The sequence below is a fragment of the Triticum urartu genome, chromosome 6A (assembly GCF_056163025.1).
Source record: "Triticum urartu cultivar PI428250 chromosome 6A, HENAU_Tu73, whole genome shotgun sequence".
Taxonomy (NCBI): Eukaryota; Viridiplantae; Streptophyta; class Magnoliopsida; order Poales; family Poaceae; genus Triticum; species Triticum urartu.
Window position 1 is genome coordinate 187,048,963 of NC_141878.1, and position 24,997 is coordinate 187,073,959.

Here is a 24,997-nt window from a genome sequence, read left to right on the forward strand (position 1 = left end):
GTAGCTCCACCGACGTACTTCTTTCGCCTATATATACTCTTATACCCTAAAAACATCCAGGGGAGCCACAAAACCACTTTTCCACCGCCGCAACCTTCTGTAGCCATGAGATCCCATCTAGGGGCCTTTTTCGGCGATCTGCCGGAGGGGGAATCAATCACAGAGGGCTTCTACATCAACACCATAGCCTCTCCAATGATGTGTGAGTAGTCGTCCACAGACCTTCGGGTCCATAGTTATTAGCTAGATGGCTTCTTCTCTCTCTTTGGTTCTCAATACAAAGTTCTCCTCGATGTTCTTGGAGATCTATTTGATGTAATATTCTTTTGCGGTGTGTTTGCCGATATCCGATGAATTGTGGATTTATGATCAAGTTTATCTATGAAGAATATTTGGTTCTTCTCTAAATTCTTATATGCATAATTTGATATCTTTGCAAGTCTCTTCGAATTATCGGTTTAGTTTGGCCTACTAGATTGATCTTTCTTGCAATGGGAGAAGTGCTTAGCTTTTGGGTTCAATCTTGCGGTGTCCTTTCCCAGTGACAGTGTTAGGGGAAGCAAGGCACGTATGGTATTGTTGCCATCGAGGATAAAAAGATGGGGTTTATATCATATTTCTTGAGTTTATCCTTCTACATCATGTCATCTTGCCTAAAGCATTACTCTGTTCTTATGAACTTAATACTCTGGATGCATGTTGGATAGTGGTCGATGTGTGGAGTAATAGTAGTAGATGCAGAATCGTTTCGGTCTACTTAACACTGACGTGATGCCTATGTTCATGATCATGCCTAGATATTCTCATAACTATGCGCTTTTCTATCAATCGCTCTGCAGTAATTTGTTCACCCACCGTAATACATGCTATCATGAGAGAGGCCACTAGTGAAACCTATGGCCCCCGGGTCTATTTTATATCATATAAGTTTCCGATCTACAAATCTAGTTTACTATTTATTTTATTTTGCAATCTTTACTTTTCAATCTATACAACAAAAATACCAAAAATGTTTATCTTATTATCATTATCAGATCTCACTTTTGCAAGTGGCCATGAAGGGATTGACAACCCCTTTATCGCGTTGGTTGCAAGGTTCTTGATTGTTGTGCAGGTACTAGGTGACTTGTGTGTTATCTCCTACTGGATTGATACCTTGGTTATCAAAAAACTGAGGGAAATGCTTATGCTACTTTGCTACATCACCCTTTCCTCTTCAAGGGAAAACCAACACATTCTCAAGAGGTAGCAAGAAGGATTTCTGGCGCCGTTGCCGGGGAGATCTACGCTCAAGTCAAGACATACCAAGTACCCATCACAAACTCTTCTCCCCCGCATTACATTATTTGCCATTTGCCTCTCGTTTTCCTCTCCCCCACTTCACCTTTGCCGTTTTATTCGCCCCTTTTTTCCGTTCGCCTCCTTTTGCTTGCCTCTTGTGTGTCCATGTGTTAGATAGTTTGTTTTGTCTTCATGGTGAACCCTCCATCTCTTCCTTTGTCTCCCGATTTTGAAGTTCTTCACTTCAAACAAAGACAAGGAGAAAACTTAAAAGATACTTGGTATAGGATGGTAGAGTCCTGTCGTAATTGCACTATAGGGGAGTAGCCAAGAGACAGAAAAAGGTAGAGACCAACCACCGAAACAAGGGAGTAAGGGCTAGGGGTATATGGTCCAAGAAAGGTCTGATGTATTGGTCAGCTATACCTAATTTTTCAAGATTTTCCTTCGCAATTTTTATGTTGGGCTAACCATGTCCCATAGACAACTCTTGGATTTTGCCGCTAAAGGGAGTTTTATTGATGTTGATCGCAATATTGCGTATGAGATTATAGAGGGAATAGTAGGAGTACTACCCCCACAAAAGGAACTCCATCATACTCAAGAAGGAACCCAATTTTTTGACAAAATATGCGAAGTAACTAAAATTTTACAAAAATCTCTTGAACCTCTTAAAAATGTTAGTGGGAACCTTCACTGCATGAATATGTTGATCACTCTTTGCAATAAGCGGTTGGATGCTCTAGATCTCAAGATCTCCGAGTATGAAGGGAAACGTAAGGAACCTCCCGGGTCCGAGCATAACCCTATTAAAAAGATAAATACCAAAGATGACAATACTTAGATCTATTCTTTCTTTTATGCCTAGCTAGGGGCGTTAAACGATAGCGCTTGTTGGGAGGCAACCCAATTTTATTTTGTTCTTTGCTTTTTGTTCCTGTTTAGTAATAAATAAATCATCTATCCTCTGTTATGATTGTGTTTTTTATTTTTTAATTAGTGTTTGTGCCAAGTAAAGCCTTTAGGATCTTCTTGGGTGATTGTTGTTTGATCTTGCTGATAAAAACAGAAAGTATGCGCTCACGAGAATAATTTTCCTTTTTTACCAGGGAGCGATAAAATACCAATTCCAACTGTAGTAGATCAATATACAAATTATTTAGGTCTTCCTAATGTTTCAGAATTTTTGGAGTTACATAAGTATTCAAACCTCCAGATTGCTACAGACTATTCTGTTTTTGAAAGATTCTGTTTTTCACGTGTTGTTTGCTTATTTTGATGAATCTATGGCTAGTATCGTGGGTATGAACCATAGAGAAGTTGGAATACATTAGGTTTAACACAAATATAAATAAAGAATGAGTTCATTACAGTACCTTAAAGTGGTGGTTTGTTTTCTTATACTAACGGAGCTCATGAGATTTTCTGTTGAGTTTTGTGTTGTGAAGTTTTCAAGTTTTTGGGTAAAGATTTGATGGATTTTGGAACAAGGAGTGGCAAGAGCCTAAGCTTGGGGATTCCCAAGGCATCCCAAGGTAAAATTCAAGGACAACCAAAAGCCTAAGCTTGGGGATGCCCCGGAAGGCATCCCCTCTTTCGTCTTCCTCTATCGGTAACTTTACTTGAGGCTATATTTTTATTCACCACATGATATGTGTTTTGCTTGGAGTGTCTTCTATGATTTGAGTCTTTGCTTTTTAGTTTACCACAATCATCATTGCTGTACACACCTTTTGGGAGAGACACACATGAATCATAATTTATTAGAATACTCTATGTGCTTCACTTATATCTTTTGAGCTAGATAATTTTGCTCTAGTGCTTCACTTATATCTTTTTAGAGCACGATGGTGGTTTCATTTTATAGAAATTATTGATCTCTCATGATTCACTTATATTATTTTGAGAGTCTTTTAGAACAGCATGGTAATTTGCTTTGGTTATGAAATTAGTCCTCATATGATAGGCATCCAAGATGGGTATAATAAAAACTTTCATATAGAGTGCATTGAATACTATGAGAAGTTTGATACTTGATGATTGTTTTGAGATATGAAGATGGTGATATTAGAGTCATGCTAGTTGAGTAATTGTGAATTTGAGAAATACTTATGTTGAGGTTTGCAAGTCCCGTAGCATGCATGTATGGTAACTGTTGTGTAACAAATTTGAAGCATGATGTGTTTCTTTGATTGTCCTCCTTATGAGTGGCGGTCGGGGACGAGCGATAGTCTTTTCCTACCAATCTATCCCCCTAGGAGCATGCGTGTAGTGCTTGGTTTTTGATGACTTGTAGATTTTTGCAATAAGTATGTGAGTTCTTTATGACTAATGTTGAGTCCATGGATTATACGCACTCTCACCCTTTCATCATTGCTAGCCTCTTCGGTACCATGCATTGCCCTTTCTCACCTCGAGAGTTGGTGCAAACTTCGCCGGTGCATCCAAACCCCGTGATATGATACGCTCCATCACACATAAGCCTCCTTATATATTCCTCAAAACAGCCACCATACCTACCTATTATGGCATTTCCATTGCCATTCCGAGATATATTGCCATGCAACTTTCCACCGTTCCATTTATTATGACACGATTCATCATTGTCATATTGCTTTGCATGATCATGTAGTAGACATCGTATTTGTGGCAAAGCCATCGCTCATAATTTTTTATACATGTCACTCTTGAATCATTGCACATCCCGGTACACCGCCGGAGGCTTCATATAGAGTCATATTTTGTTCTAGTATCGAGTTGTAATTTTTGAGTTGTAAATAAATAGAAGTATGATGTTCATCATTATTAGAGCATTGTCCCATGTGAGGAAATCAAAAAATAAAGGCCAAATAAAAAAGAGAAGGTCCAAAAAAATGACAGAAAAAAAGAGAAGGGGCAATGTTAGTATCCTTTTTCCACACTTGTGCTTCAAAGTAGCACCATGATCTTCATGATAGAGAGTCTCTTATTTTGTCACTTTCATATACAAGTGGGAATTTTAATTATAGAGCTTGGCTTGTATATTCCAACAATGGGCTTCCTCAAAATGCCCTAGGTCTTCGTGAGCAAGCAAGTTGGAAGCACACCCACTTAGTTTCTTTTGTTGAGCTTTCATACATTTATAGCTCTAGTGCATCCGATGCATGGCAATCCCTGCTCCTCGCATGCACATCAATTGATGGGCATCTCCATAACCCGTTGATTAGCCGCGTCGATGTGAGACTTTCTCCTTTTTTGTCTTATCCACACAACCTCCATCATCATATTCTATTCCACCTATAGTGCTATGTCCATGGCTCGCGCTCATGTATTGCGTGAAAGTTGAAAAAAGTTTGAGAATACTAAAGTATGAAACAATTGATTGGCTTGTCATCAGGGTTGTGCATGATGGGAGCATTTTGTGTGACGAAAATGACGCATGGCCAAACTATATGATTTCGTAGGGATGAGCTTTCTTTGGCTATGTAATTTTGAGAAGACATAATTGCTTGGTTAGTATGCTTGAAGTATTATTATTTTTATGTCAATATTAAACTTTTGTCTTGAACCTTTCGGATCTGAATATTCATGCCATAATAAAGAAAATTACATTAAAAATTATGTTAGGAAGCATTCCGCATCAAAAATTCTGTTTTTATCATTTACCTACTCGAAGACGAGCAGGAATTAAGCTTGGGGATGTTGATACGTCTCCAACATATCTATAATTTTTGATTGTTCCATGCTATTATATTATCTGTTTTGGATGTTTAATGGGCTTTAATATGCACTTTTATGTTATTTTTGGGACTATCCTATTAACCGGAGGCCTAGTGCCAGTTTCTGTTTTTTTGCCTATTTCAGTGTTTCGCAAAAAAGGAATATCAAACGGAATCCAAACGGAACAAAACCTTCGCGAGGATCTTTCTTGGAACAAACGTCATCCAGGAGACTTGCAGTGGAAGTCAGAGACGCAACAAGGAGGCCACAAGGTAGGGGGGCGCGCCCACCACACTAGGGCGTGCCCCCACCCTCGTGGGCCCCTCGTAGATCCATCGACGTACTTATTTCGCCTATTGATACGTCTCCAACGTATCTATAATTTATGAAGTATTCATGCTATTATATTATCAACCTTGGATGTTTTATATGCATTTATATGCTATTTTATATGATTTTTTGGACTAACCTATTAACCTAGAGCCCAGCGCCAGTTTCTGTTTTTTCCTTGTTTTTGAGTTCTACAAAAAAGGAATATCAAAAGGAGTCCAATTGATGTGCCAATTTTTTTACGATTTTTGATGGCCCAAAAGAAGACCCCGGAGTAAAAGAGTTGGGCCAGGAGAGTCCCGGGGCGTCCGCGAGGGTGGGGGCGCGCCCACCCCCCCCACCCCCCCAGGCATGTGGGCCTGCCTCGTGGACGCCTTGGGCACCTCCTTGACGTGAGACCGACGCCAAAAATTCCTATAAATACAGAAACCTCGGAAAATTAACCTAGATCGGGAGTTCCGCCGCCAGAAGCCTCCGTAGCCACCAAAAACCAATCTAGGCCCTCTCCGGCACCCTGCCGGAGGGGGCCATCATCACCGGAGGACATGGAGGAGGATCTCGGAGGGGCCATCGTCACCATGAAGGCCAAGGACCAGAGGGGGAACTGATGTCTACTACACAACCTTCTTCTTGTAGATGTTGTTGGGCCTCCAAATGCAGAGGTTTGTAGGACAGCAGCAAATTTCCCTCAAGTGGATGATGTAAGGTTTATCAATCCGTAGGAGGTGTAGGATGAAGATGGTCTCTCTCAAGCAACCCTGCAACCAAATAACAAAGAGTCTCTTGTGTCCACAACACACCCAATATAATGGTAAATTGTATAGGTGCACTAGTTCGGCGAAGAGATGGTGATACAAGTGGTATATGGATGGTAGATAATAGTTTTTGTAATCCGAAAATATAAAAACAGCAAGGTAACTAATGGTAAAAGTGAGTGTAAACGGTATTGCAATGCGTTGAAACAAGGCATAGGGTTCATACTTTCGCTAGTGCAAGTTCCCTCAACAATAATAACATAATTGGATCATATAACTATCCCTCAACATGGAACAAAGAGTCACTCCAAAGTCACTAATAGCGGAGAACGAACGAAGAGATTATGGTAGGGTACGAAACCACCTCAAAGTTATTCTTTCCAATCAATCCATTCGGCTATTCCTATAAGTGTCACAAACAGCCCTAGAGTTCGTACTAGAATAACACCTTAAGACACAAATCAACCAAAACCCTAATGTCACCTAGATACTCCAATGTCACCTCAAGTATTCGTGGGCATGATTATATGATATGCATCACACAATCTCAGATTCATCTATTCAACCAACACATAGAACCTCAAAGAGTGCCCCAAATTTCCTACCGGAGAATCACAACGAAAACGTGTGCCAACCCCTATGCATAGGTTCATGGGCAGAACCCGCAAATTGATCACCAAAACATACATCAAGTGAATCACGTGGTATCCCATTGTCACCACAGATACGCACGGCAAGACATACATCAAGTGTTCTCAAATCTTTAAAGACTCAATCCGATAAGATAAATTCAAAGGGGAAACTTAATCCATTACAAGAGAGTAGAGGGGGGAGAAAACATCATAAGATCCAACTATAATAGCAAAGCTCGTGATACATCAAGATCGTACCACCTCAAGAACATGAGAGAGAGGGAGAGATCAAACACATAGCTACTGGTACATACCCTCAGCCCCGAGGGAGAACTACTCCCTCCTCGTCATGGAGAGCACCGGGATGATGAATATGGCCACCGGAGAGGGATTGCCCCCTCTGATAGGGTGCCGGAAAGGGTCTAGATTGGCTTTCGGTGGCTATGGAGGCTTCTGGCGGCGGAACTCCCGATCTATTGTGCTCCCTAATGTTTTTAGGGTATATGGAGATATATAGGCGGAAGAAGGATGTCAGGGGGGCACGAGGGGCCCACGAGGGTGGAGGGCGTGCCCCCTACCTCGTGGCCTCCTCGAAGCTTCCCTTCCATGCACTTCAAGTCTTTTGGGCTTCTTTCCTTCCAAAAATGAGTTCCGTGAAGTTTCAGGTCAATTGGACTCCGTTTGATTTTCCTTTTCTTCGAAACCCTAAAACAAGGTAAAAAACAGAAAACTGGCACTGTTCTCTGGGTTAATAGGTTAGTCCCAAAAATGATATAAAAGTGTATAATAAAGCCCATAAACATCCAAAACAGAAGATAATATAGCATGGAGCAATCAAAAATTATAGATACGTTGGAGACGTATCAGCATCCCCAAGCTTAATTCCTGCTCGTCCTCGAGTAGGTAAATGATAAAAACAGATTTTTTTATGCGGAGTGCTACTTGGCATAATTTCAATGTAATTCTTCTTAATTGTGGCATGAATATTCAGATCCGAAAGATTCAAGACAAAAGTTCATATTGACATAAAAATAATAATACTTCAAGCATACTAACTAAGCAATTATGTCTTCTCAAAATAACATGGCCAAAGAAAGTTCATCCCTGCAAAATCATATGATTTAGTCATGTTTCATTTTCGTCACACAAGAATGCTCTCATCATGCACAACCCCGATGACAAGCCAAGCAATTGTTTCATACTTTAGTAATCTCAAACCTATAAAATTTCACGCAATATATGAGCGCGAGCCATGGACATAGCACTATAGGTGGAATAGAATATAATGAGGGGGGTATGTCGAGAAGACAAAAAAGGAGAAAGTCTCACATCAACGAGGCTAATCAATGAGCTATGGAGATGCCCACCGATTGATGTTAATGCAAGGAGTAGGGATTGCCATGCAGCGGATGCACTAGAGCTATAAATGTATGAAAACTCAACAAAAGAAACTAAGTGGGTGTGCATCCAACTTGCTTGCTCACGAAGACCTAGGGCACTTGAGGAGGCTGATTGTTGGAATATACAAGCCAAGTTCTATAATGAAAAATTCCCACTAGTATATGAAAATGACAAAACAAGAGACTCTCTATCATGAAGATTATGGTGCTACTTTGAAGCACAAGTGTGGCAAAGGATAGTAGCATTGTCCCTTCTCTCTTTTTCTCTCAATTTTTTGGGCCTTCTCTTTTTTATGGCCTTTTTCTCCTTTTTTCTTTTTTATTTTTTTTGGGCCTTCTCCTTTTTTATGGCCTTTCTCTCCTTTTTTTAATTCCTCACTTGGGACAATGCTCTAGAAAATGATGATCATCACATTTCTATTTATTTACAACTCAATGATTACAACTCGATACTAGAACAAAGATGACTCTATATGAATGCCTCCGGCGGTGTACCGGGATGTGCTATGACTCATGAGTGACATGTATGAAAGAATTGTGAACGGTGGCTTTGCCACAAATACTATGTCAACTACATGATCATGCTAAGCAATATGACAATGATGAATGTGTCATGATAAACGGAATGGTGGAAAGTTGCATGGCAATATATCTCGGAATGGCTATGGAAATGCCATAATAGGTAGGTTATGGTGGCTGTTTTGAGGAAGATATAAGGAGGTTTATGTGTGAAAGAGCGTATCATATCACGGGGTTTGGATGCATCGGCGAAGTTTGCACCAACTCTCAATGTGAGAAGGGGCAATGCACTGTACCGAAGAGGCTAGCAAGGATGGAAGGGTGAGAGTGCGTATAATCCATGGACTCAACATTAGCCATAAAGAAATCACATACTTATTGCAAAAATCTACAAGTCATCAAAAACCTCGGCACTACGCGCATGCTCCTAGGGGGATAGATTGGTAGGAAAATACCATCGCTCGTCCCCGACCGCCACTCATAAGGAAGACAATCAAATAACACCTCATGTTTCAAATTTGTTACATAACGTGTACCATACGTGCATGCTACGGGATTTTCAAAATTCAACACAAGTATTTCTCAATTTCACAACTACTCAACTAGCACGACTTTGATATCATTACCTCCATATATCAAAACAATCATCAAGCATCAAACTTCTCTTAGTATTCAAAACACTCATAAGAAAATTTTACTAATCTTGAATACCTAGCATATTAGGATTTTAAGCAAATTACCATGCTATTAAGACTCTCAAAATAATCTAAGTGAAGCATGAGAGATCAGTAGTTTCTATAAAACAAATCCACCACCGTGCTCTAAAAGATATAAGTGAAGCACTAGAGCAAATGACAAACTACTCTGAAAGATATAAGTGAAGACTAATGAGTAGTCGAATAATTATGCAACTATGTGAAGACTATCTAACATTTAAGGATTTAAGATCTTGATACTTTATTAAAACAGCAAGCAAAGCAAAATAAAATGACATTATAAGAATGACAAACATCATGTGAAGAAGCAAAAACTTAGGATCAACCGAAACTAACCGATAGTTGTTGAAGAAGAAAGGTGGGATGCCAACCGGGGCATACACAATCTTAGACGCTTGAGACTTCTTGAAATATTATCTTGGGGTGCCTTGGGGATCCCCAAGCTTGAGCTTTTGTGTCTCCTTAATTCCTCTCATATCATGGTCTCCCTAAACCTCAAAAGCTTCATCCACACAAAACTCAACAAGGACTCGTGAGATAAGTTAGTATAAACCATTGCAAAAACCTTATCATACTCTACTAGAGCAAATCACTAAAATTATTATTCAACATTGCATACTAAATGCCTATTCATATTTAATAGTCCTATCCTCAAATAGAATCATTAAAGAAGCAAACATATGCAAACAATGCAAACATGACAGCAATCTGCCTAAACAGGATAGTCTGTAAAGAGTGCGGCAAGATCCATACTTCCCTAACTCAAAATATTATGAAAGAAAATTCCCACTGTAGTAAATTTATAAGAGATTAATATGGAAAAGGTCTCAACATTTTATCACATTCTGACTTTTCTAGGGAATTATTGCAACAGCGGTAGACTTTCTGTTTTCAAACAGCAACATGAAGACTTGTAAAATAGGCACAGTAAAGGCTATCAATGCCACTTTTATTGAAATAAAAGACGCAAAACATTGTTCTAAATAACATCAAGTAAATCCTGACAAAATAAATTGATGCTCCAAGCAAAACACATATCATGTGGTGAATAAAAATATAGCTCCAAGTAAAGTTACCGATGAACGAAGACGAAAGAGGGGATGCCTTCCGGGGCATCCCCAAGCTTAGGCTCTTGGTTGTCCTTGAATATTCCCTTGGGTTGACTTAGGAATCCCCAATCTTAGGCTCTTGACACTCCTTATTCCATAGTCCATTGAATCCTTACCCAAAACTTGAAAACTTCACAACACAAAACTTAACAGAAAACTCGTAAGCTCCGTTAGTATAAGAAAATAAATCACCACTTCAAGGTACTGTAATGAACTCATTCTTTATTTATATTGGTGTAATATCTACTGTATTCCAACTTATCTATGGTTCATACCCTCCGATACTACTCATAGATTCATCAAAATAAGCAAACAACATATAGAAAAACAGAATCTGTCAAAAACAGAACAGTCTGTAGTAATCTGGATCAAACGTATACTTATGGAACCCCAAAAATTCTAAAATAAATTGATGGACCTGAGGAATTTATCTATTAATCATCTTAAAAAGGAATTAACTAAATATCACTCTCCAATAAAAAATGGCAGCAATTCTCGTGAGCGCTAAAGTTTCTGTTTTTTACAGCATGATCAACAAGACTTTCCCCAAGTCTCCCCAACGGTTCTACTTGGCACAAACACTAATTAAAACATAAAACCACATCTAAACATAGGCTAGATGAATTATTTATTACTAAACAGGAGCAAAAATCAAGGAACAAAAATGAAGTTGGGTTGCCTCCCAGCAAGCGCTATCGTTTAACGCCCCTAGCTAGGCATGATGATTTCAATGATGCTCACATAAAGGATAAGAATTGAAACATAAAGAGAGCATCATGAAAAATATTGCTAATATATTTAAGTCTAACCCACTTCCTATGCATAGGGATTTTGTGAGGAAACAACTTGTGAGAACAAGAATCAACTTGCATAGGAAGGTAAAACAAGCATAACTTCAAAACTTTAAGCACATAGAGAGGAAACTTGATATTATTGCAATTCCTACAAGCATATATTACTCCCTCATAATAATTTTCAGTAGAATCATGAATGAATTCAACAATATAACCAGAACCTAAAGCATTCTTTTCATGATCTACAAGCATAGAAAATTTACTACTCTCAACATAAGCAAATTTCTTCTCATCAATAGTAGTGGGAGCAAACTCAACGAAATAACTATCATGGGATTGAAAATTGAAATCAAGATGACAAGTTTCATTGTTATCATTATTGTTTAAAGCATACGTGTCATCACAATAATCATCATAGATAGGAGGCATGCTTTTATCATAATAAATTTGCTCATCAAAACTTGGGGGACAAAATATATCATCTTCATCAAACATAGCTTCCCCAAGCTTGTGGCTTTGCATATCATTAGCATCATGGATATTCAAGGAATTCATACTAACAACATTGCAATCATGCTCATCATTCAAAGATTTAGTGCCAAACATTCTAATGCATTCTTCTTCTAGCACTTGAGCACAATTATCGGAATCCTTATTTTCTTGATAGATGTTAAAAAGATGAAACAAATGAGGTAACCTTAATTCCGTTTTTTTGTAATTTTATTTTATAAACTAAACTAGTGATAAAACAAGAAACTAAAAGACTCGATTGCAAGATCTAAATATATACCTTCAAGCACTCACCTCCCAGGCAATGACGCCAGAAAAGAGCTTGATGTCTACTACACAACCTTCTTCTTGTAGACGCTGTTGGGCCTCCAAGTGTAGAGGTTTGTAGGACAGTAGCAAATTTCCCTCAAGTTGATGACCTAAAGTTTATCAATCCGTAGGAGGCGGAGGATGAAGATGGTCTCTCTCAAGCAACCCTGCAACCAAATAACAAAGAGTCTCTTGTGTCCCCAACACACCCAATACAATGGTAAATTGTATAGGTGCACTAGTTCGGCGAAGAGATGGTGATACAGGTGGTATATGGATGGTAGATAATAGTTTTTGTAATCTGAAAATATAAAAACAGCAAGGTAACTAATGGTAAAAGTGAGCGTAAACGGTATTGCAATGCGTTGAAACAAGGCCTAGGGTTCATACTTTCGCTAGTGCAAGTTCCCTCAACAATAATAACATAATTGGATCATATAACTATCCCTCAACATGCAACAAAGAGTCACTCCAAAGTCACTAATAGCGGAGAACGAACGAAGAGATTATGGTAGGGTACGAAACCACCTCAAAGTTATTCTTTCCAATCAATCCGTTGGGCTATTCCTATAAGTGTCACAAAAAGCCCTAGAGTTCGTACTATAATAACACCTTAAGACACAAATCAACTAAAACCCTAATGTCACCTAGATACTCCAATGTCACCTCAAGTATCCGTGGGCATGATTATACAATATGCATCACACCATCTCAGATTCATCTATTCAACCAACACATAGAACCTCAAAGAGTGCCCCAAAGTTCCTACCAGAGAATCACGACGAAAACGTGTGCCAACCCCTATGGATAGGTTCATGGGTGGAACCCGCAAGTTGATCGCCAAAACATACATCAAGTGAATCACGTGGTATCCCATTGTCACCACAGATACGCACGACCAGACATACATCAAGTGTTCTCAAATCTTTAAAGACTCAATCCGATAAGATAACTTCAAAGGGGAAACTTAATCCATTACAAGAGAGTAGAGGGGGGAGAAAACATCATAAGATCCAACTATAATAGCAAAGCTCGCGATACATCAAGATCGTACCACCTCAAGAACACGAGAGAGAGAGAGATCAAACACATAGCTAATGGTACATACCCTCAGCCCCGAGGGAGAACTACTCCCTCCTCGTCATGGAGAGCACCGGGATGATGAAGATGGCCACCGGAGAGGGATTGCCCCCTCCAGCAGGGTGCCGGAACGGGTCTAGATTGGCTTTCGGTGGCTACGGAGGCTTCTGGCGGCGAACTCCCGATCTATTGTGCTCCCTGATGTTTTTAGGGTATATGGAGATATATAGGCGGAAGAAGTACGTAAGGGGGGCCACAAGGGGCCCACGAGGGTGGAGGGCACGCCCTAGGGGGGTGGGCACGCCCCCTACCTCGTGGCCTCCTCGAAGCTTCCCTTACGTGCACTTCCAGTCTTCTGGGCTTCTTTCCTTCCAAAAATGAGTTCCGTGAAGTTTCAGGTCAATTGGACTTCGTTCGATTTTCCTTTTCTTCGAAACCCTAAAACAAGGTTAAAAAAAAGAAACTGGCACTGGGCTCTGGGTTAATAGGTTAGTCCCAAAAATGATATAAAAGTGTATAATAAAGCCCATAAACATCCAAAACAGTAGATAATATAGCATGGAGCAATCAAAAATTATAGATACGTTTGAGACGTATCAGGAACCTCTCCCCATCCAGGGGGGATGCCATGGAGGAGGAAGCACAAGGGGGAGAACCTCTCCTCCTCTCTCTTGGTGGCACCGGAGTGCCATCGAGAGGGGAATCATCGTCGCGGTGATCGTCTTCATCAACATCACCATCATCATCACCATCCCCATCTCTTTTACGCGGTCCACTCTCCCGCACCCCGCTGTAATCCCTACTTGAACATGGTGCTTTATGTCACATATTATGATCCAATGATGTGTTGCCATCCTATGATGTTTTGAGTAGATATCCTTTGTGTTTGGGTTGATTGATGATCTAGATTGGTATGAGTTGTATGTTTTACTTTGGTGTTGTCCTATGGTGCCCTCCATGTCGCACAAGCATGAGGGATTCCCGCTGTAGGGTGTTGCGATACGTTTATGATTCACTTATAGTGGGTTGTGAGTGACTGAAACACAAACCCGAGTAAGGGGGTTGTTGCGTATGGGATAAAGAGGACTTCATGCTTTAATGCTATGGTTGGGTTTCACCTTAATGATCTTGAGTAGTTGCGGATTTTTGCTAGAGTTCCAATCATAAGTCCATATGATACAAGTAAAGAAAGTATGTTAGCTTATACCTCTCCCTCATATGAAACTGCAATAGTGTACGTAGAGTCGTATCAGTGGCAGATAGGGCTTGAGAGAATATTGATCTTACCTTTAGCTCCTTGTGGGTTCGACACTCCATACTTACCACTTCCACCTTTGGAAATTGCTATGATGAATCCTTGCACCTGGGGATTATCAAGCTCTTTTCCGGCGCCGTTGCCGGGGAGCAATAGCGTAGGGTTGATATTCTCGTGTATGCTTGTTTGCTTTCTTCACTAAGTAGATTTTTTTTCTTTTTTTTCTGTTTAGTTGTGGGTGAAACATAAAAAAAATTAAGAGAATGAAAATACCAAAAAAATTACTTGCCTATCATGCCTAAAAAGTTTTTCAAAAAGAGAAGTGATTGGAAAGTTATGCATTGAAGAAGTGAGGGTCAACCTTGAGCACTTGTGTTCATGCTCACGGAAACAATTTAAAAATTTTCATGGAAGTTTCTATGTAAATAATTATCCCCTTATATATATATCCATTGTATTATAAAAATAATGTGCCGAGCCTTGGTTTTAGGATGATTAGATTGCTTGTTTACTATGTGCAGAACAAAAACAGAAACTTTGGCTGTAGCGCGTGATTTTACATTTTTTTACTGGAAAGTCAAATGGGTCTAAAACTTTTTGCACTTTACTTCTGTAAAAAAAATTCAAATTGTCAAATTTATTTTATAATTTTTGGAGTTACAGAAGTTTACTAAACCTTCAGATTACTACAGATTGTCCTGTTTTAGACAGATTCTGTTTTTCGTGTGTTGTTTGCTTATTTTGATGAATCTATGGGTAGTATCGGGGGGTATGAACCATGGTGAAGTTGGAATACAGTATATATAGTTCTAATATGAAATTGGAATGAGTTTTCAACAGTACCTAAAGGTACTGATTTGCTTTATTATACTAATGGATCTCACAAAGTTTTTGTTAAAGTTTTTTGTGGATGAAGTGTTCGAAGAACGAGGAGTTACCGATGTGAGAAGAATAAAGAGAGGCAAGAGCTCAAGCTTGGGGATGCCCAAGGCACCCCAAGTAAATATTCTAAGGATACTCAAGCATCTAAGCTTGGGGATGCCCCGGTTGGCATCCCATCTTTCTTCTTCAACAATTATCGGTATACCTCGGTTTTTGTTTCATTCACATGATTTGTGTACTTTGTTATTTTGTTCTTCCTTTATGAACCATGCTAGTATGAGATATCCCTTCATTGATTTATAGAATGCTTCATGTGCTTCACTTATATATTTTAAGTATGATCTTATAGAATTGCTCTTTGTGCTTCACTTAAATCTTTTGAGTATGGTTTTATAGAATGCTTCGTGTGCTTCACTTATACATTTTGAGCTTGGACATTGGTTAGTTTATATTAATTGTGGAATGCTCCGTGAACTTCACTTATATCTTTTGGAGTATGAATAATACTATCATCTAAAGCGGGTTTGGAAGAGTGTCAACTCTAGGAACTAGTGATCCCACTATTCCGAATGAGAAGAATTTTGCTTATGTGGAGAGTAGAAAATTTTCTATGCTTGTAGATCATGAAAAGAATGCTTTATGTGATGGTTATGTTGTTGAATTCATTCATGATTCTACTGAAAATTATTATGAGTGAGGAATATATGCTTGTAGGAGTTGCAATAATATCAAGTTTCCTCTCTATGTGCTTAAAGTTTTGAAGTTGTCCTTGTTTTTCCTTCCTATGCTACTTGATTCTTGTTCCCATAAGTTGTGTACTCACAAAATCCCTAGGCATAGGAAGTGGGTTAGGTTTAAATTTGCTAGTCATATTCTTCATGATGCTCTCTTTATGTTTCAATTCTTATCTTTTATGTGAGCATCATTGAAATCATCATGCCTAGCTAAAAGACATTAAAGAAAAGCGCTTGTTGGGAGACAACCCAATATTTACCCTTAATTTTTTTGTGTGTTATCATGATTAAGATACTTTATTAATAATGTATTATAGCTTTTGTTTCAATAACGTGCCAAGTAAGACCTTTGGGAAGACTTGGGTGAAAGTTAATGTGATCTCGCTGTAAAAAACAGAAACTTTGCGCTCACGAGATCTTCTGCCATTTTTTATTGGAGAGTGATATTAGGTTGATTCTTTTTGCATAAGATTAATAGACAAATTCCTCACGTCCACCAATTTATTTCATAATTGTTTGAGTAGCAGAAGTATGGTTAGTGTTTGATCATTACAGACTGTTCTGTTTCTGACAGATTCTGTTTTCATTGCATAGTTTGCTTGTTTTCTAGTTTCTATGACTTATATTTCTCAATATAAATTGTAGAAATTATATGGTACAGTAGGCATTGTGTGAGAACAATTATGAACCTTGTCTTTGACAGTACCAAAGTGAATGGTTTACTCGTTATCATACTAACCTATCTCACGAAGTTCCATTAAGTTTTGTGTGATTGAAGTTTTCAAGCTTTGGGTGAGATATCGATATGAGGAGAATAAGGAGTGGAAAGACCCTAAGCTTGGGGATGCCCGAGGCACCCCAAGGTAATATTCAAGGAAGACTCAAGTGCCTAAGCTTGGGGATGCCCCAGAAGGCATCCCCTCTTTCGTCTTCAAAACTATCGGTATACCTTACTCGGAGCTATATTTTTATTCGTCACATGATATGTGTTTTGCTTGGAGCATATTTTCAATTTTAATTGCTGTTTGAATAAAATCATTGGATCTGAATTATTAAATGAAAAAGAATCCTCCCATGGCTAGTTAATTATTTGACTACTCAGTGTCCTTCACTATTATCTTTTGGAGTAGTTTGTCATTTACTCACGTGCTTCATGTATATCCTATGAGTAAATGGTTGAATAATTGAATATCATAAATCTGAATTTATATATGTTTCATATGCTTATACCATGGGGAGTAATGACTTCACATAGAATAATTATAGGTAGTAAACTTATTGAAAGTTAGCAAACCTAGAATTGGTCACTTGAACAATTCATGAAAGATTATTGAAGGAAGAGAGATTTCACATATAAATATACTATCTTGGACATCTTTTATAATTGTGAGCACTCATTAAAATATGACATGCTAAAAGGTTGATGTCGAACAAGGAAGACAACGTAATGGGTTATGTTTTCTTATATCCAAAATAAAGTATATTGTCTTGGATCATCCAACATGTTGAGCTTGCTTTTCCCCCTCATGCTAGCCAAATTCTTTGCACCAAGTAGAGATACTACTTGTGCTTCGAAACATTCCTTAAACCAGTTTTGCCATGAGAGTCCACTATACCTACCTGTGGATTGAGTAAGATCCTCCAAGTAAGTTGTCATCGGTGCATGCAATAAAAACTGCCCTCTAAATATGTATGATCTATTAATGTGGAGAAACTAAGCTTTATACGATCTTGTGATGTGGAAGAAATAAAAGTGACGGACTGCATAATAAAGGTCCATATCACAAGTGGCAATATAAAGTGACATTCTTTTGCATTAAGATTTTGTGCATCCAACCATAAAAGCGCATGACAACCTCTGCTTCCCTCTGCGAAGGGCCTATCTTTTACTTTTATCTTCTACCTTATGCAAGAGTCATGGTGATCTTCACCTTTCCTTTTTTACATTTTATCCCTTAGCAAGCACATTGTGTTGGAAAGATCCTGATATATATATATATATATATATATATATATATATCCAATTGGATGTAAGTTATCATGAACTATTATTGTTGACATTACCCTTGAGGTAAAAGTTGGGAGGCGAATCTATAAGCCCCTATCTTTCTCTGTGTCCGATTAAAACTTTGAACCCATAAATATCATGTGAGTGTTAGCAATTGTGAAAGACTAAATGATAGTTGAGTATGTGGAGTTTCCTAAATCAAAGCTCTGACATAGACCCTTCCTGAAAATAAGATGAATTGCAATTGTTTGATGACTGAGAATATAGTTTGTTAGTTTCAAGAGAGTTTATGATCTATACTTTAACATGTGAATAGCTTGTTACTTGATCATGAAAAGTTTTATGAAAATGAGCTACTGTTATGATATATAATGACGCTAGAAAAAGTGATTGGAACTATCATTGATGAAACTTATGCACTTGCTAGCATTCACACTTCATAAATTATTTCTTTTATCATTTACCTACTCGAGGACGAGCAGGAATTAAGTTTGGGGATGCTAATACGTCTCCAATGTATCTATCATTTATGAAGTATTCATGCTATTATATTATCAACCTTGGATGTTTTATATGCTATTTTATATGGTTTTTGGGACTAACCTATTTACCTAGAGCCCAGTGCTAGTTTCTGTTTTTTCCTTGTTTTTGAGTTTTACAGAAAAGGAGTATCAAACGGAGTCCAATTGATGTGCCAATTTTTGATGATTTTTTATGGACCAAAAGAAGACCCTGGAGTAAAAGAGTTGGGCCAAGAGAGTCCCGGGGCATCCACGAGGGTGGGGGGCACGCCCAACCCCCCAGGCGTGTGGGCCTGCCTCGTGGACGCCTCGGGCACCTCCTTGACGTGAGACCGATGCTAAAAATTCCTATAAATACAGAAACCTTGGAAAATTAAACTAGATCGGGAGTTCCACCGCCAGAAGCCTCCGTAGCCACCAAAAACCAATCTAGGCCCTCTCCGGCACCCTGCCGAAGGGGGCCATCATCACCGGAGGGCATGGAGGAGGATCCCGGAGGGGCCATCATCACCATGAAGGCAAGGGAACAGAGGGGGAACCTCTCCCCATCCAGGGGGAGGCCATGGAGGAGGAAGCACACGGGGGAGAACCTCTCCTCCTCTCTCTTGGTGGCACCGGAGTGCCATCGAGAGGGGAATTATCGCCGCGGTGATCGTCTTCATCAACATCACCATCATCATCACCATCCTCATTTCTTTTACGCGGTCCACTCTCCCGCACCCCGCTGTAATCCCTACTTGAACATGGTTCTTTATGCCACATATTATGATCCAATGATGTGTTGCCATCCTATGATGTTTTGAGTAGATATCCTTTGTCTTTGGGTTGATTGATGATCTAGATTGGTATGAGTTGTATGTTTTACTTTGGTGCTGTCCTATGGTGCCCTCCGTGTCGCGCAAGCGTGAGGGATTCCCGCTGTAGGGTGTTGCGATACGTTTATGATTCGCTTATAGTGGGTTGCGTGAGTGACTGAAACACAAACCCGAGTAAGGGGGTTGTTGCGTATGGGATAAAGAGGACTTGATGCTTTAATGCTATGGTTGGGTTTTACCTTAATGATCTTTAGTAGTCGCGGATGCTTGCTAGAGTTCCAATCATAAGTGCATATGATCCAAGTAGAGAAGTATGTTAGCTTATGCCTCTCCCTCATATGAAACTGCAATAGTGATTACTGGTCTTGTTAATGATTGCCTAGGACAATTCCGCACACCGATCCACCATTATTCCACACTCTCTATTTATAATATTTAGTAATATATTCTAACTTCATGATAACAGCACCTACTTTTATATTTTAGCTCTCCGATATCATACAAAGTTATCCTCTTCATACCCACAACATAGTTTTATTTCTCGTTGCTAGTTGGAAGCAAACCTTCGGTGTATGTAGAGTCATATCAGTGGCTGATAGGGCTTGAGAGAATATTGATCTTACCTTTAGCTCCTTGTGGGTTCGACACTCCATACTTATCCCTTCCAGCTTTGCAAATTGCTATGATGATTCCTTGCACTTGGGGATTATCACCTATATATACTCGTATACCCTAAAAACATCCAGGAGAGCCACGAAACCACTTTTCCACCGCCGCAACCTTCTGTACCCATGCGATCCCATCTGGGGGCCTTTTCCGGCGATCTTCCGGAGGGGGAATCGATCACGGAGGGCTTCTACATTAACATCGTATCCTCTCCGATGATGTGTGAGTGGTCGAGCACAGACCTTCGGGTCCATAGTTATTGGCTAGATGGCTTCTTCTCTCACTTTGGTTCTCAATACAAAGTTCTCCTCGATGTTCTTGGAGATATATTCGATGTAATATTCTTTTGCGGTGGGTTTGCCTAGATCCGATGAATTGTGGATTTATGATCAAGTTTATCTATGAACAATATTTGGTTCTTCTCTGAATTCTTATATGCATGATTTGATATCTTTGCAAGTCTCTTCGAATTATCGGTTTAGTTTGGCCTACTAGATTGATCTTTCTTGCAATGGGAGAAGTGCTTAGCTTTGGGTTCAATCTTGCGGTGTCCTTTCCCAGTGACAGTAGGGGCATCAAGGCACGTATTGTATTGTTGCCATCGAGGATAAAAATATGGGGTTTATATCATATTGCTTGAGTTTATCCCTCTACATCATGTCATCTTGCCTAAAGCATTACTCTGTTCTTATGAACTTAATACTCTAGATGCATGTTGGATAGCGGTCAATGTGTGGAGTAATAGTAGTAGATGCAGAATCGTTTCGGTCTACTTAACACGGACGTGATGCCTATGTTCATGACCATGCCTAGATATTCTCATAACTATGCGCTTTTCTATCAATTGCTCGGCAGTAATTTGTTCACCCACCGTAATACATGCTATCATGAGAGAAGCCACTAGTGAAACCTATGGCCTTCGGGTCTATTTTATATCATATAAGTTTCTGATCTAAAATTCTAGTTTACTATTTATTTTATTTTGCAATCTTTACTTTTCAATCTATACAACAAAAATACCAAAAATATTTATCTTATTATTATTATCAGATCTCACTTTTGCAAGTGGTCGTGAAGGGATTGACAACCCCTTTATCGCATTGGTTGCAAGGTTCTTGATTGTTTGTGCAGGTATTAGGTGACTTGCATGTTATCTCCTACTGGATTGATACCTTGGTTCTCAAAAAACTAAGGGAAATACTTATGCTACTTTGCTGCATCACCCTTTCCTCTTCAAGGGAAAACCAACACATGCTCAAGAGGTAGCAGTGCTATGATTGCTGCTCTGCTCCCCAAAAGGATTAATGCCATCTGCACTTAGACCAAACCATAAGTTCCTTGCGTCATCTACAAAGTCCTCCCACTTTCTCTCGATTTTTCTCCACTGCGACCCGTCAGCGGGTACTCTCATCTTTCCATCTTTCTTACGGTCTTCTTTGTCCCATCGCATCAACTTGACATGCTCTTTGTTTTGCAACAAACGTTTCAACTGTGGTATTATAGGAGCATACCACATCACCTTGGCAGGAATCTTCTTCCTGGGGTGCTCACCCTCAACATCACCAGGGTCATCGCGGCTGATCTTATAGCGCATTGCACCGCATACCAGTCATGCATTCAAATCGTCATACTCACCGCGGTAGAGGATGCAGTCATTAGGGCATGCATGTATCTTTTGCACCTCTAATCCTACAGGGCACACATCCTTCTTTGCTTTGTACATACTGTCGGGCAATTCGTTGTCCTTTGGAAGCATCTTCTTTAACATTATCTGTAACTTTTCAAATCCCTTGTCAGATACACCATTCTCTGCCTTCCATTGTAGCAATTCCAGTGTGGTGCCTAGCTTTTTCTTGTCAGCTTCGCAATTTGGGTACAACAATTTCTTGTGATCCTCTAACATGCACTGCAATTTCAGCCTCTCCTTTTCACTTGCGCAGTTTCTCTTTGCATCGGCAATGGCCCGACCAAGATCATCAGCGGGCTCATCTGATGCCTCTTCTTCAGCTTCTTCCCGCATTGCCGGTTCAGCTTCTTCCCCCATTGTTGTACCATAGTATTCAGGGAACCCATGTCTAGGATAGCCTTTGTCATCCTCTTCTTCTTTATTCTCTTCCATTAGGACCCCTCTTTCTCCGTGCTTGGTACAACAGTTATAGCCGGACATGAAACCGGACTCAAACAGGTGGATGTGAATGGTTGTTGAGTTAGAGTAATTTCAATCATTCTTACAGTCAGCACATGGACAACACATAAAACCATCCGCTCGCTTGTTTGCCTTAGTCGTAATCAGAAAAGTATGCACGCCATTAATGAACTGGGGAGAGCATCGGTCATCGTACATCCATTGCCGGCTCATCTTCATTACACAACACCGAAAAGACCAAATTAATACAAGTTCATACATAAAGTTCATACACACTTATTCTCATAAAACAACATACAAACTCTCTAGCCAAAGCATTTAAATGCAACAACAAATGCGATCAAGATCGTAACTAAGGTAACAATTGATCCAACAACATAATGATACCAAGCCTCACTATCAATGGAAGATTTTCTAATCTTTCTAATCTTCGAGCGCATTGCATCCATCTTGATTTTGTGATCATCGACGACATCGGCAACATGCAACTCCAATTCCATCTTCTCCTACTCAATTCTTTTCAAAAAAAAAATCAAGTAATTGTTTTCTTTTTCAACTAAATTTGACCTCTCGAGAAGAGGGTCGGTTGGAATTTCCGGTTGACATACCTCCTAGATAAAAATATCTATGTCAACTTGATGGGCATAATTTATCATAAACTTGAAATGCAACAAATACTAATAAAGAGAATATACCACATTCGAATCATAAACCGGACGAGGGCCGACGGGGACGGATGTCAAAACCATGCCACTATGTATAACAAACAACATATCGGTAATAAAATTATACAAGTAACTATCTAAATCACACAAACATGAATTTTCTATAAGAAGGATAAGAACAAGAGGCTCACTAAAGTGGTGCCGGCGACGGGGCGGTGCGGGCAATTGACGGTGGTTAGAATGGGGACGGGAAGGCACTAAGTAAACCACACCTACACATGCAAACTAAGAAGTTAATTTGAGCTCAAATTGCATATAAATCAAATAAACTACCACATATAAATAATCCCAAACTAAAACCCACAAATCACTATACCTATAGAGCATTGCAAGAGCTAATCTAGCAATGAGAGATGAAATGACAAAGTTGCTAACCTTTGTGAACACTTGGATGGATGGGGTCCTTCAAACCTTGACAATTTTTCGCAAAAATGGAGGATGAGCTCGAGCAACAGCGGAAGAACAAAGAGCTCGGGCTCGATGAAGGGTTTATATAGGAGCATCTTTAGTTTCGGCTGGTTATACAAACCAAGACTAAAGGTGCATCTATAGTCCCGGTTTGTGACACGAACCAGGACTAAATGTGCCAGTGGGCCCCTAGCCTGACACAAGCCTGCCACCACACCTTTAGTCCCGGTTTGTGTCAGGAACCGGTGCTAGATGTTCAACACGAACCGGGACTAATGATTCCCGCCCCCCTAGTCGTTGGAACTGGCACTAATGGTCACATTAATACCGGTCCGTTTACAAACCGGGACTAATGTGGCTCACGTAAAGTAGTTTTTCTACTAGCGTGAGTTTGTTTTCATGTCTCAAGTTGTGCAAATCTTTTCTAGTCGTCGGAGTGGTTGCATAATTTCATTTTGTAGGACAAAATTGCGCAAGACATGTACAAAGACATGGAAGCTTCCAGTAATAAGGCATTTGAACTAGAGCATTGTTGGGAACTCTCGAGGAAAGCGAGAAGTGGAAGTTGATTGACAAACAATCCCCGCCGAAGAGAGGTGCTCTCACCAAGATTGATGATGATGAAGATGAAGATGACGATGGCCCAAGAAACAAGAACAAGCTCGATGGAAACAAAAAGGCCAAGGACAAGATCAGGAAGGAAGCGGGGGCCTAAAGCTTGCGGGACAACCTAGATCACATGGTCAAGTCCAATGAACTATTGGTGATCAAGACACTGGAGGCAAAAAATGACTTGCCCGAGAAGAAGGCTCAAGAGAAGCAAGAGAAGTGGCAACTACTCAAGTAGGAGACCATGTGCAAGACCGCCATTGAGGAGAGAAGAGGCATGGCCGACGAGAACAAAGCCATGTCCAAGCTTCTTGCCGAGGAAAACAAGATCATGATGACGAATCGAAATGAGATGAATTAGGTCACCAAAGAATGGCATGGCATTGCAAGGTTGGAGATCTTGGAGAGGAGGAGGATAGCCGCAAGAGGCCATGCGGTGCCAATGTTCGGTGGTGGTTCGGCAAGTGGTGTTGCCAATGGTGGCGGTGAAGATTTCATCTTGTCATGATGGTGATGGAGTGATGATGGCTGTGATGTTTTTTGAGTTGTGGCGCGAAAACTATGTTCAAATATCGCCAAAACTGTGTTTGAATTCTTCGAATTTGTGCTTTATTTGTTAATATCATGGTCAATTGCATGGTGTGGTTTTACGATTTGAGGAGCGAACAATGTTCACTTTTACCACTCGACTTTGCGGGCTCTGTTCGGCCGCAGCCGATTTTGGCCCTTAAAACGCGATTTTCTCGTGTCTTATCCCGGTTATTGAAGGAAATATGCCCTAGAGGCAATAATAAAGTTGTTATTTATATTTCCTTGTATCATGATAAATGTTTATTATTCATGCTAGAATTGTATTAACCGGAAACTTAGTACATGTGTGAATACATAGACAAACAGAGTGTCCCTAGTATGCCTCTACTTGACTAGCTCATTAATCAAAGATGGTTAAGTTTCCTAGTCATGGACATGTGTTGTCATTTGATGAATGGGATCACATCATTAGAGAGTGATGTGATGGACAAGACCCATCCGTTAGCTTAGCATAATGATCGTTCAGTTTTATTGCTACTGCTTTCTTCATAACTTATACATGT

At 39.7% G+C, this 24,997-nt stretch overlaps 1 pseudogene; it reads right to left on the reverse strand.

Annotated features, from left to right (window-relative positions):
• LOC147964683 (uncharacterized) overlaps positions 1-22,134 on the reverse strand; it is a 51,733-nt pseudogene extending 29,599 nt beyond the window's left edge.
• Positions 22,135-24,997: the final 2,863 nt, after the last annotated feature.